The 13,832-nt window shown below is 41.5% G+C and overlaps 1 protein-coding gene across 1 annotated transcript in view; it reads right to left on the reverse strand.

The window, feature by feature from the left end:
- The window catches only part of EPSTI1 (epithelial stromal interaction 1), a 257,977-nt gene that overhangs the window by 130,897 nt on the left and 113,248 nt on the right, over positions 1–13,832 (reverse strand). The window lies entirely within an intron of this gene.

Raw genomic sequence — 13,832 nt, forward strand, 5'->3', positions numbered from 1 at the left:
TAGACTTCAAAGGGGCTGAACTCATTTGGGCCGATTTATGTAAGTGCGAGCGGACATGATACAATGTAGCGTTTCATGTCCACCGCACATCGATAAATGCCGACAGCATACACTATTCTTGTGAACTGCTTGTGCAATGCTGCCCCCTGCAGATTTGCGGACAGTCGACCGCTAGCAGGGGGTGTCAATCAGCCTGATCGTATAGGATCGGGCGGATTGATGTCTGCAGCCTCAGAGCAGGCGGAGAAGTTATGGAGCAGCAGTCTTTAGACCACTGCTTCATAACTTCTGTTTTCGGCAAGCCTGAAGGCTCATGTGGAAACAAGGGGAACAAGGGTCATTCGCCCTTGTTAAATCGACACCATTGAATATTCAAAAGAAAAAGGGCAGAACTCCCCAGCACTCCAAGTTCTCTCTCATTTCTATACATGAGAGGGACAAGCCCAGTGCAATCAGCATTTTATAAGAGTTGCTTTGTATTTTAGATTACTTTACATTTCATATTGGGTTCTTTCAGTATTATAGCATATAAAAGAATAGGATAGAATAGGAGTTTGTATACATTGAGAAAACTGTTGACAGTGTACTCATGGCACAGAGTAAAAAGGAGAAAAAGACAGTTTGCACGATTATACATCCATAATGTGTTACACAGTTATCTTAATGAAAATACTAATTTATATATCTCGTAGTTGGTTATATTATATAAATCTTATAATGAACCTGTCTAACATGATAACTCCTTTTCTGGAAAAGAGGTGAGGTATAGGCAAGTAGTCTCGATTAAACCTTGTACAAGGTAAGTCTTATCTTAATGCAGTAAGCATAATATTAGTAGTAAAGATCCCCCTATTGGTATGAATTCCTCATTTTTCCAAATTAACAAAAACACAAAAACATAACCTAACAAAAACATAAGGCAAACAAATCAGTATAGGTACTGTATATAAAATATAAACATAGCAAATCCTATAAATAGGTACAGAATAGGAGATTGTATGCATTGAGATAAATGTTGACAGTGCTTTCATAGCACAGTTTTAAAGGAGAAAAAAAGATGGTTTTGCACGATTATATTTAATTGATTTGTTTCACAATTGTCTTCATGAAAATATTTGTTTAGATATCCCACCTTTGGTTATGTTATATACATCTGATAGTGAGACTGACTAATATAATAACCCCTATTCTATATAAAATGAAGGGGATAGGCAAATAATATTGATGTATCCTTATGCATCAGTATGTCTGATTCTTAAAGGACCAGTCAACACTGTAGCTTTGCATAATCAACAAATGCATGATAAGCAGACAATGGAATAGCACTTAGTCTGAACTTCAAATGAGTAGTAGATTTTTGTTAAATAAATTGCAAAGTTATGTCTTTTTCAACTCCCCCTGTATCATGTGGCAGCCATCAGCCAATCACAAATGCATATACGTATATGCTGTGAATTCTTGCACATGCTCAGTAGGAGTTGGTGACTCAACTCCTACTGAGTAAATATAAAAAGACTGTGCACATTTTGTTAATGAAAGTAAATTGGAAAGTTGTTTAACATTGCATGCTGTATCTGAATCATGAAGTTTAATTTTGACTTGAGTGTCCCTTTAATATCGTAGGCATAGTATTAGTAGTAAAAGTCCCCCTGTTATGGCTTCCTTATTTTTCCAAACTAACAAAAGGAGCCAAATAAAACAAAACAAAACCTAACTAAAACAAAAAGGCAAACCGATAATTACACAAACAGAGCAAGTCATAAGAGTCATGGTGAACAAACACATTATGAGGCCTCAACTGTGCTGCATTCGATGGCACCAATACGCTCGCCTGACATCGCCTAACATCGGGGCCGCGGACCTGAATACGCTCTCCATATTTATATAAAAAGCTGTCAAAAAGCCATGCACCAAGTACGGGGTGATGAGCAGCGGACTGTTGTTAACTAACAGTCATCGATCTCGCTGCTATTCGGCTTTTTCCCAGCTTTATTTATATACTGTCACTAAACACCGCCACTATACTAAAATGTTTAACCCCTATCCCGCCGCTCCCGGACCCTGCCACAACTAAATAAAGTTATTAACCCCTATTCTGCCGCTCCCGGAGCCCACCGCAAGTAACTAAATGTATTAACCCCTATCCCTCCGCTCCCAGAGCCCACCGCAACTCTAATAAAAGTATTAACCCCTATCCCTCCGCTCCCGGAGCCCACCGCAACTCTAACTAAATGTATAAACCCCTGGCCTCCCACATCACTACCACTTACTAAACCTATTAACCCCTAAACTGCCAGCCCCCCACATCGTCATAAACTAAATTAACCTATTAACCCCTAAACCTAACAACCCGCTAACTTTATATTAAATATTAACTCATCCCTATCTTATAATATATTAAAACTTACCTTTAGATTTAAATTAAACTATATTAAACTAATAATTAACCTACCCTAACTATATTATACTAAAATTACATTAAACTATATTAAACTAATAATTAATCTACCCTAACCATTATACTAAAATTACATTAAACTACAAATTAAATATATTATATAGTTAAAAACCTAACCCTACTCAAATAAATAATTTAAATCTACTATTAAAAATTTCAAAGTTACAAAAAAACTAACAACTAAGTTACACAAAATAACAAACACTAACGGCTAGATTACGAGTTTTGCAGTAAGAAGGGTGCGGCGCTAACTTGCACGCTATTGTCACCGCTCACTTTCCTATAGCGCTGGTATTACTGGTTTTATAAACCCGGCGTTAAAAGGCAAGAAGTGAACGTAGAGCAAAATTGAGCTCCATAATGCACTCCAATACCAGCGCTGCTTAAGTCAGTGGTGAGCTGGTTGTACGTGCTTGTCCACAATTTCCCCATAGACATCAATGGAGAGAGCCAGCTGAAAAAAAGCCTAACACCTGCAATAAAGCAGCGTAAAGCTTCGTAACGCAGCCCCATTGATTCCTATGGGGAAACTAATGCCTAGATTACGAGTTCTGCGTTAGCCTTAAAAAGCAGCATTAAGGGGTCCTAACGCTGCTTTTTATCTAACGCTGGTATTACGAGTCAGGCAGGAAAGGGTCTACTGCTCACTTTCTTTCTGTGACTCGAGGCTACCGCAAATCCCCTTACGTCAATTGCGTATCCTATCTTTTCTATGGGATTTGCCTAACGCTGGTATTACGAGTCTTGGAAGAAGTGAGCGGTAGAGCCTCTACCGACAAGACTCCAACCGCAAAAATAAGTCAGTAGTTAAGAGCTTTATGGGCTAACGCCGGAACATAAAGCTCTTACCTACAGTGCTATAAAGTACACTAACAACCATAAACTACCTATGAACCCCTAAACCGAGGCCGCCCCACATCGCAAACCCTATAATATAAATTTTTAACCCCTAATCTTCCAACCGGACATCGCCGCCACCTACATTATCCCTATGAACCCCTAGTCTGCTGTCCCTAACATCGCCGACACCTATATTATATTTAATAACCCCTAATCTGCCCCCCCCCCAATGTCGCCGCCACCTACCTACACTTATTAACCCCTAATCTGCCGACCGGACATCGCCGCCACTATAATACATGTATTAACCCCTAAACCGCTGTACTCCCGCCTCGCAAACACTATAATAAATTTTATTAACCCCTAATCTGCCCTCCCTAACATCGTCGCCACCTACCTTCAATTATTAACCCCTAATCTCCCGACCCCAACGTCGCCACTACTATAATAAAGTTATTAACCTCTAAACCTAAGTCTAACCCTAACCCTAACACCCCCTAAGTTAAATATAATTTCTCCAACATAGGTGTGTCCGGTCCACGGCGTCATCCTTACTTGTGGGATATTCTCTTCCCCAACAGGAAATGGCAAAGAGCCCAGCAAAGCTGGTCACATGATCCCTCCTAGGCTCCGCCTACCCCAGTCATTCTCTTTGCCGTTGTACAGGCAACATCTCCACGGAGATGGCTTAGAGTTTTTTAGTGTTTAACTGTAGTTTTTCATTATTCAATCAAGAGTTTGTTATTTTCAAATAGTGCTGGTACGTACTATTTACTCAGAAACAGAAAAGAGATGAAGAATTCTGTTTGTATGAGGAAAATGATTTTAGCAACCGTAACTAAAATCCATGGCTGTTCCACACAGGACTGTTGAGAGCATTAACTTCAGTTGGGGGAACAGTTTGCAGTCCTTTGCTGCTTGAGGTATGACACATTCTAACAAGACGATGTAATGCTGGAAGCTGTCATTTTCCCTATGGGATCCGGTAAGCCATGTTTATTACGATTGTAAATAAGGGCTTCACAAGGGCTTATTTAGACTGTAGACATTTTTTGGGCTAAATCGATTGATATTAACACTTATTTAGCCTTGAGGAATCATTTATTCTGGGTATTTTGATATAATTATATCGGCAGGCACTGTTTTAGACACCTTATTCTTTAGGGGCTTTCCCAAAGCATAGGCAGAGTCTCATTTTCGCGCCGGTGTTGCGCACTTGTTTTTGAGAGGCATGGCATGCAGTCGCATGTGAGAGGAGCTCTGATACTGATAAAAGACTTCTGAAGGCATCATTTGGTATCGTATTCCCCTTGGGTTTGGTTGGGTCTCAGCAAAGCAGATACCAGGGACTGTAAAGGGGTTAAAGCTTAAAACGGCTCCGGTTCCGTTATTTTAAGGGTTAAAGCTTCCAAAATTGGTGTGCAATATTTTCAAGGCTTTAAGACACTGTGGTGAAAGTTTGGTGAATTTTGAACATTTCCTTCATGTTTTTTCGCAATTGCAGTAATAAAGTGTGTTCAGTTTAAAATTTAAAGTGACAGTAACGGTTTTATTTCAAAACGTTTTTTTGTACTTTCTTATCAAGTTTATGCCTGTTTAACATGTCTGAACTACCAGATAGACTGTGTTCTGAATGTGGGGAAGCCAGAATTCCTATTCATTTAAATAAATGTGATTTATGTGATAATGACAATGATGCCCAAGATGATTCCTCAAGTGAGGGGAGTAAGCATGGTACTGCATCATTCCCTCCTTCGTCTACACGAGTCTTGCCCACTCAGGAGGCCCCTAGTACATCTAGCGCGCCAATACTCCTTACTATGCAACAATTAACGGCTGTAATGGATAATTCTGTCAAAAACATTTTAGCCAAAATGAACCCTTGTCAGCGTAAGCGTGGATGCTCTGTTTTAGTTACTGAAGAGCATGACGACGCTGATATTAATATCTCTGAAGGGCCCCTAACCCAATCTGAGGGAGCCAGGGAGGTTTTGTCTGAGGGAGAAATTACTGATTTAGGGAACATTTCTCAGCAGGCTGAATCTGATGTGATTACTTTTAAATTTAAATTGGAACATCTCCGCATTTTGCTTAAGGAGGTATTATCCACTCTGGATGATTGTGAAAATTTGGTCATCCCAGAGAAACTATGTAAAATGGACAAGTTCCTAGAGGTGCCGGGGCTCCCAGAAGCTTTTCCTATACCCAAGCGGGTGGCGGACATTGTTAATAAAGAATGGGAAAGGCCCGGTATTCCTTTCGTCCCTCCCCCCATATTTAAAAAATTGTTTCCTATGGTCGACCCCAGAAAGGACTTATGGCAGTCAGTCCCCAAGGTCGAGGGAGCGGTTTCTACTTTAAACAAACGCACCACTATTCCCATAGAGGATAGTTGTGCTTTCAAAGATCCTATGGATAAAAAATTAGAAGGTTTGCTTAAAAAGATGTTTGTTCAGCAGGGTTACCTTCTACAACCCATTTCATGCATTGTCCCTGTCACTACAGCCGCATATTTCTGGTTTGATGAACTGATTAAGGTGCTCGATAGTGACTCTCCTCCTTATGAGGAGATTATGGACAGAGTCAATGCTCTCAAATTGGCTAATTCTTTCACTCTAGACGCCTCTTTGCAATTGGCTAAGTTAGCGGCTAAGAATTCTGGGTTTGCTATTGTGGCGCGCAGAGCGCTTTGGTTGAAATCTTGGTCGGCTGATGCGTCTTCCAAGAACAAGCTACTAAACATTCCTTTCAAGGGGAAAACGCTGTTTGGTCCTGACTTGAAAGAGATTATCTCTGATATCACTGGGGGTAAGGGCCATGCCCTTCCTCAGGATCGGCCTTTCAAGGCAAAAAATAGACCTAATTTTCGTCCCTTTCGTAAAAACGGACCAGCCCAAGGTGCTACGTCCTCTAAGCAAGAGGGTAATACTTCTCAGGCCAAGCCAGCTTGGAGACCAATGCAAGGCTGGAACAAGGGAAAGCAGGCAAAGAAACCTGCCACTGCTACCAAGACAGCATGAAATATCGGCCCCCGATCCGGGACCGGATCTGGTGGGGGGCAGACTCTCTCTCTTCGCTCAGGCTTGGGCAAGAGATGTTCTGGATCCTTGGGCGCTAGAAATAGTCTCCCAGGGTTATCTTCTGGAATTCAAGGGACTTCCCCCAAGGGGAAGGTTCCACAGGTCTCAGTTGTCTTCAGACCACATAAAAAGACAGGCGTTCTTACATTGTGTAGAAGACCTGTTAAAAATGGGAGTGATTCATCCTGTTCCATTGAGAGAACAAGGGATGGGGTTCTACTCCAATCTGTTCATAGTTCCCAAAAAAGAGGGAACGTTCAGACCAATCCTAGATCTCAAGATCTTAAACAAATTTCTCAAGGTCCCATCTTTCAAGATGGAAACCATTCGAACTATCCTTCCTTCCATCCAGGAAGGTCAATTCATGACCACGGTGGATTTAAAGGATGCGTATCTACATATTCCTATCCACAAGGAACATCATCGGTTCCTAAGGTTTGCATTCCTGGACAAACATTACCAGTTCGTGGCGCTTCCTTTCGGATTAGCCACTGCTCCAAGGATTTTCACAAAGGTACTAGGGTCCCTTCTAGCTGTGCTAAGACCAAGGGGCATTGCAGTTGTACCTTACCTGGACGACATTCTGATTCAAGCGTCGTCCCTCCCTCGAGCAAAGGCTCACACGGACATCGTCCTGGCCTTTCTCAGATCGCACGGCTGGAAAGTGAACGTGGAAAAGAGTTCTCTATCCCCGTCAACAAGGGTTCCCTTCTTGGGAACAATTTTAGACTCCTCAGAAATGAGGATTTTTCTAACAGAGGCCAGAAAGACAAAGCTTCTGGACTCTTGTCGAATACTTCATTCCGTTCCTCTTCCTTCCGTAGCTCAGTGCATGGAAGTGATCGGGTTGATGGTAGCGACAATGGACATAGTTCCTTTTGCGCGCATTCATCTAAGACCATTACAACTGTGCATGCTCAGTCAGTGGAATGGGGACTATACAGACTTGTCTCCAAAGATACAAGTAAATCAGAGGACCAGAGACTCACTCCGTTGGTGGCTGTCCCTGGACAACCTGTCACGAGGGATGACATTCCACAGACCAGAGTGGGTCATTGTCACGACCGACGCCAGTCTGATGGGCTGGGGCGCGGTCTGGGGATCCCTGAAAGCTCAGGGTCTTTGGTCTCGGGAAGAATCTCTTCTACCGATAAATATTCTGGAACTGAGAGCGATATTCAATGCTCTCAAGGCTTGGCCTCAGCTAGCGGGGACCAAGTTCATACGGTTTCAATCAGACAACATGACGACTGTTGCGTACATCAACCATCAGGGGGGAACAAGGAGTTCCCTAGCGATGGAAGAAGTGACCAAGATTATTCTATGGGCGGAGTCTCACTCCTGCCACCTGTCTGCTATCCACATCCCGGGAGTGGGAAATTGGGAAGCGGATTTTCTGAGTCGTCAGACATTGCATCCGGGGGAGTGGGAACTCCATCCGGAAATCTTTGCCCAAGTCACTCAACTTTGGGGCATTCCAGACATGGATCTGATGGCCTCTCGTCAGAACTTCAAAGTTCCTTGCTACGGGTCCAGATCCAGGGATCCCAAGGCGGCTCTAGTGGATGCACTAGTAGCACCTTGGACCTTCAAACTAGCTTATGTGTTCCCGCCGTTTCCTCTCATCCCCAGGCTGGTAGCCAGGATCAATCAGGAGAGGGCGTCGGTGATCTTGATAGCTCCTGCGTGGCCACGCAGGACTTGGTATGCAGATCTGGTGAATATGTCATCGGCTCCACCTTGGAAGCTACCTTTGAGACGAGACCTTCTTGTTCAGGGTCCGTTCGAACATCCGAATCTGGTTTCACTCCAGCTGACTGCTTGGAGATTGAACGCTTGATTTTATCGAAGCGAGGTTTCTCAGATTCTGTTATCGATACTCTTGTTCAGGCCAGAAAGCCTGTAACTAGAAAGATTTACCACAAAATTTGGAAAAAATATATCTGTTGGTGTGAATCTAAAGGATTCCCTTGGGACAAGGTTAAGATTCCTAGGATTCTATCCTTCCTTCAAGAAGGATTGGAAAAAGGATTATCGGCAAGTTCCCTGAAGGGACAGATTTCTGCCTTGTCGGTGTTACTTCACAAAAAACTGGCAGCTGTGCCAGATGTTCAAGCCTTTGTTCAGGCTCTGGTTAGAATCAAGCCTGTTTACAAACCTTTGACTCCTCCTTGGAGTCTCAATCTAGTTCTTTCAGTTCTTCAGGGGGTTCCGTTTGAACCCTTACATTCCGTTGATATTAAGTTATTATCTTGGAAAGTTTTGTTTTTAGTTGCAATTTCTTCTGCTAGAAGAGTTTCAGAATTATCTGCTCTGCAGTGTTATCCTCCTTATCTGGTGTTCCATGCAGATAAGGTGGTTTTACGTACTAAACCTGGTTTTCTTCCAAAAGTTGTTTCTAACAAAAACATTAACCAGGAGATTATCGTACCTTCTCTGTGTCCGAAACCAGTTTCAAAGAAGGAACGCTTGTTGCACAATTTGGATGTTGTTCGCGCTCTAAAATTCTATTTAGATGCTACAAAGGATTTTAGACAAACATCTTCCCTGTTTGTTGTTTATTCAGGTAAAAGGAGAGGTCAAAAAGCAACTTCTACCTCTCTCTCTTTTTGGATTAAAAGCATCATCAGATTGGCTTACGAGACTGCCGGACGGCAGCCTCCCGAAAGAATCACGGCTCATTCCACTAGGGCTGTGGCTTCCACATGGGCCTTCAAGAACGAGGCTTCTGTTGATCAGATATGTAGGGCAGCGACTTGGTCTTCACTGCACACTTTTACCAAATTTTACAAGTTTGATACTTTTGCTTCTTCTGAGGCTATTTTTGGGAGAAAGGTTTTGCAAGCCGTGGTGCCTTCCATTTAGGTGACCTGATTTGCTCCCTCCCTTCATCCGTGTCCTAAAGCTTTGGTATTGGTTCCCACAAGTAAGGATGACGCCGTGGACCGGACACACCTATGTTGGAGAAAACAGAATTTATGTTTACCTGATAAATTTCTTTCTCCAACGGTGTGTCCGGTCCACGGCCCGCCCTGGTTTTTTAATCAGGTCTGATAATTTATTTTCTTTAACTACAGTCACCACGGTACCATATGGTTTCTCCTATGCTATTATTCCTCCTTAACGTCGGTCGAATGACTGGGGTAGGCGGAGCCTAGGAGGGATCATGTGACCAGCTTTGCTGGGCTCTTTGCCATTTCCTGTTGGGGAAGAGAATATCCCACAAGTAAGGATGACGCCGTGGACCGGACACACCGTTGGAGAAAGAAATTTATCAGGTAAACATAAATTCTGTTTTAAATTAAACAAAATAAATTTACTTTAATTAAATAAATTATTCCTATTTAAAACTAAATACTTACATATAAAATAAACCCTAATATAGCTACAATATAACTAATTGTTACATTGTAGCTATTTTAGGATTTACATTTATTTTACAGGCAACTTTGTATTTATTTTAACTAGGTACAACACTGCACTATCAATAAATTAATTAAATAAATTAACTACAATTATCTAAACTAAAATACAATTAAATAAACTAAACTATACTACAAAAAAAAAACCCGCTAAATTACAGAAAATAAAAAAAACATTACAAGAAGTTTAAACTAATTACACCTAATCTTAGCCCCCTAATAAAATAAAAAAGCCCCCCAAAATAATAAAATGCCCTACCCTATCCGAAATTACAAAGTAAAAAAAGGGCTTTTTGCGGGGCATTGCCCCAAAGTAATCAGCTCTTTTACCTGTAACTAAAAATACAATACCCCCCAACATTACAACCCACCACCCACATACCCCTACTCTAAAACCCACCCAAACCCCCCTTAAAAAAAAACTAACACTAACCCCCGGAAGATCTCCCTACCTTGAGTCGTCTTCACTCAGCCGAGCCAAATTCTTCATTCAAGCGGGGCAGAAGAGGTCATCCATCTGGTTGAAGTCTTCATTGAAGTGGGGCAGAAGAGGTCTTCCATCCGATTGAAGTGTTGATCCAAGCGGCATCTTCTATCTTCATCCATCCGGAGCGGAGCGGCAGCATACTGAAGACCTCCGACGCGGAACATCCATCCTGGCCAATGACTGAACGACGAATGACGGTTCCTTTAAATGACGTTATCCAAGATGGCGTTCCTCGAATTCCGATTGGCTGATAGGATTCTATCAGCCAATCGGAATTAAGGTAGGAAAAAATCTGATTGGCTGATTCAATCAGCCAATCAAATTGAAGTTCAATCCGATTGGCTGATCCTATCAGCCAATCGGATTGACCTCGCATTCTATTGGCTGATCGGAACAGCCAATAGAATGCGAGGTCAATCCGATTGGCTGATTGGATCTTCAATCAGCCAATCAGATTTTTCCTACCTTAATTCCGATTGGCTTATAGAATCCTATCAGCCAATCGGAATTCGAGGGACGCCATCTTGGATGATGTCATTTAAAGGAACCGTCATTCGTCGTTCATTCGTCGGCCAGGATGGATGTTCCGCGTCGGAGGTCTTAAGGATGCTGCCGCTCCGCTCCTTATGGATGAAGATAGAAAATGCCGCTTGGATCAACACTTCAATCGGATGGAAGACCTCTTCTGCCCCGCTTGGATGAAGACTTCAACCAGATGGATGACCTCTTCTGCCCCGCTTGGATGAAGACGACTCAAGGTAGGGAGATCTTCAGGGGGTTAGTGTTAGGTTTTTTAAGGGGGGTTTGGGTGGGTTTTAGAGGTATGTGGGTGGTGGGTTGTAATGTTGGGGGGGGGTATTGTATTTTTATTTACAGGTAAAAGAGCTGATTACTTTGGGGCAATGCCCCACAAAAAGCCCAGTTAAGGGCTGGTAAAAGAGCTGATTACTTTGTAATTTAGGATAGGGTAGGGCATTTTATTATTTTGGGGGACTTTTTTATTTTATTAGGGGGCTTAGATTAGGTGTAATTAGTTTAAACTTCCTGTAATGTTTTTTATTTTCTGTAATTTAGTGTTTTTTTGTAGTATAGTTTAGTTTTTTTAATTGTATTTTAGTTTAGATAATTGTAGTTAATTTATTTAATTAATTGATTGATAGTGTAGTGTTAGGTGTATTTGTAACTTAGGTTAGGATTTATTTTACAGGTAATTTTGTAATTATTTTAACTTGGTAGCTATTAAATAGTTATTAACTATTTAATAGCTATTGTACCTAGTTAAAATAAATACAAAGTTGCCTGTAAAATAAATATAAATGCTAAAATATCTACAATGTAACTATTAGTTATATTGTAGCTATATTAGGGTTTATTTTATAGGTAAGTATTTAGTTTTAAATAGGAATAATTTATTTAATTATAGTAAATTTATTTAATTTTATTTAAATTATATTTAACTTAGGGGGGGTGTTAGGATTAGACTTAGGTTTAGGGGTTAATAACTTTATTATAGTAGCGGCGACGTTGGGGTCGGGAGTTTAGGGGTTAATAATTGTAGGTAGGTGGCGGCGATGTTAGGGAGGGCAGATTAGGGGTTAATAAAATGTATTAAAGTGTTTGCGAGGCGGGAGTGTGGCGGTTTAGGGGTTAATACATTTATTATAGTGGCGGCGATGTCCGGTCGGCAGATTAGGGGTTAATAAGTGTAGGTAGGTGGCGGCGACGTTGGGGGGGCAGATTAGGGGTGAATAAATATAATATAGGTGTCGATGATGTTTAAGGGCAGCAGATTAGGGGTTCATAGCTAGGTTGCGGTGGTGTCCGGTCGGCAGATTAGGGGTTAATAATATAATGCAGGTGTCAGTGATAGCGGGGGCGACAGATTAGGGGTTAATAAGTGTAAGGTTAGGGGTGTTTAGACTCAGGGTTCATTTTAGGGTGTTAGGTGTAGACTTAGAGAGTGTCTCCCCATAGACTTAGGTGTAGACTTAGAGAGTGTTTCCCCATAGGAAACAATGGGGCTGCGTTAGGAGCTGAACGCTGCTTTTTTGCAGGTGTTAGTTTTTTTTCAGCCAGATCAGCCCCATTGTATTCTATGGGGATATCGTGCATGTTTTTCCAGCTTACCGCTACCGTAGGCAACGCTGGTATTGAGAGTTGAAGGGAAGCTAAATTTGGCTCAACACTCCCTTTTCTGAGGCTAACGCAGCCATTCAGACAACTCATAATAAAAGCGTTATCTTAAGGGTGCACTGGAAAAAAAGCAATGTTAGCACCGCGGGTCTTTACCGACAAAACTCGTAATCTAGGCGTAAATTTATGTTTACACCTAACACCATAACATGAACCCCGAGTCTAAAACCCCCTAATTTTACACTTATTAACCCCTAATCTGCCGCCCCCGACATCGCTGACACCTACATTATACTTATTAACCCCTAATCTGCTGCTCCGGACATCGCCACCAATATAATAAACATATTAACCCCAACCCTAAGTCTAACCCTATCCCCCCTAACTTAAATATAATTAAAATAAATCTAAATACGACTTGCTATTAACTAAATAATTCCTATTTAAAACTAAATACTTACCTATAAAATAAACCCATAGCTAGCTACAATATAAACTAATAGTTACATTGTAGCTAGTTTAGGGTATATTTTTATTTCACAGGCAAGTTTGTATTTATTTTAACTAGGTAGAATAGTTACTAAATAGTTATTAACTATTTACTAACTACCTAGCTAAGATAAATACAAATGTACCTGTAAAATAAAACCTAACCTGTCTTACAAACAACCACCCCAACAGTAAAACCCACCACCCACACAACCAACCCCCCAAATAAAAGCCTAACTAAAAAAACCTAAGCTCCCCATTGACCAAAAAAGGGCATTTGGATGGGCATTGCCCTTAAAAGGGCATTTAGCTCAATTGCAGTCCAAACCCCTAATCTAAAAATAAAACCCACCCAATACACCCTTAAAAAATCCTAACACTAACCCCTGAAGATCCACTTACAGTTTTGAAGACCGGACATCCATCCTCAATGAAGTCTGGAGAAGTCTTCATCCAAGCGGCAAGAAGTCCTCAACGAAGCCAGGAGAAGTCTTCATCCAAGCCGGCAGAAGAGGTCCTCCAGACGGGCAGAAGTCTTCATCCAGACGGCATCTTCTATCTTCATCCTTCCGACGCGGAGCGGCTCCATCTTCAAGACATCCGGTGTGGAGCATCCTCTTCAATCAACGGCTTCTTCTACAATGAAGGTTCCTTTAAATGACGTCATCCAAGATGGCGTCCTTTAGATTCCGATTGGCTGATAGAATAATATCAGCCAATCGGAATTAAGGTTGAAAAAAATCTGATTGGAACAGCAAATAGAATGCGAGCTCAATCCTATTGGCTGATTGGATCAGCCAATAGGATTGAACTTCAATCGTATTGGCTTATTGCATCAGCCAATAGGATTTTTTCAACCTTAATTCCGATTGGCTGATATTATTCTATCAGCCAATCAGAATCTAAGGGATGCCATCTTGGAT

Source organism: Bombina bombina, chromosome 3 (genome assembly GCF_027579735.1).
Source record: "Bombina bombina isolate aBomBom1 chromosome 3, aBomBom1.pri, whole genome shotgun sequence".
Classification (NCBI taxonomy): Eukaryota; Metazoa; Chordata; class Amphibia; order Anura; family Bombinatoridae; genus Bombina; species Bombina bombina.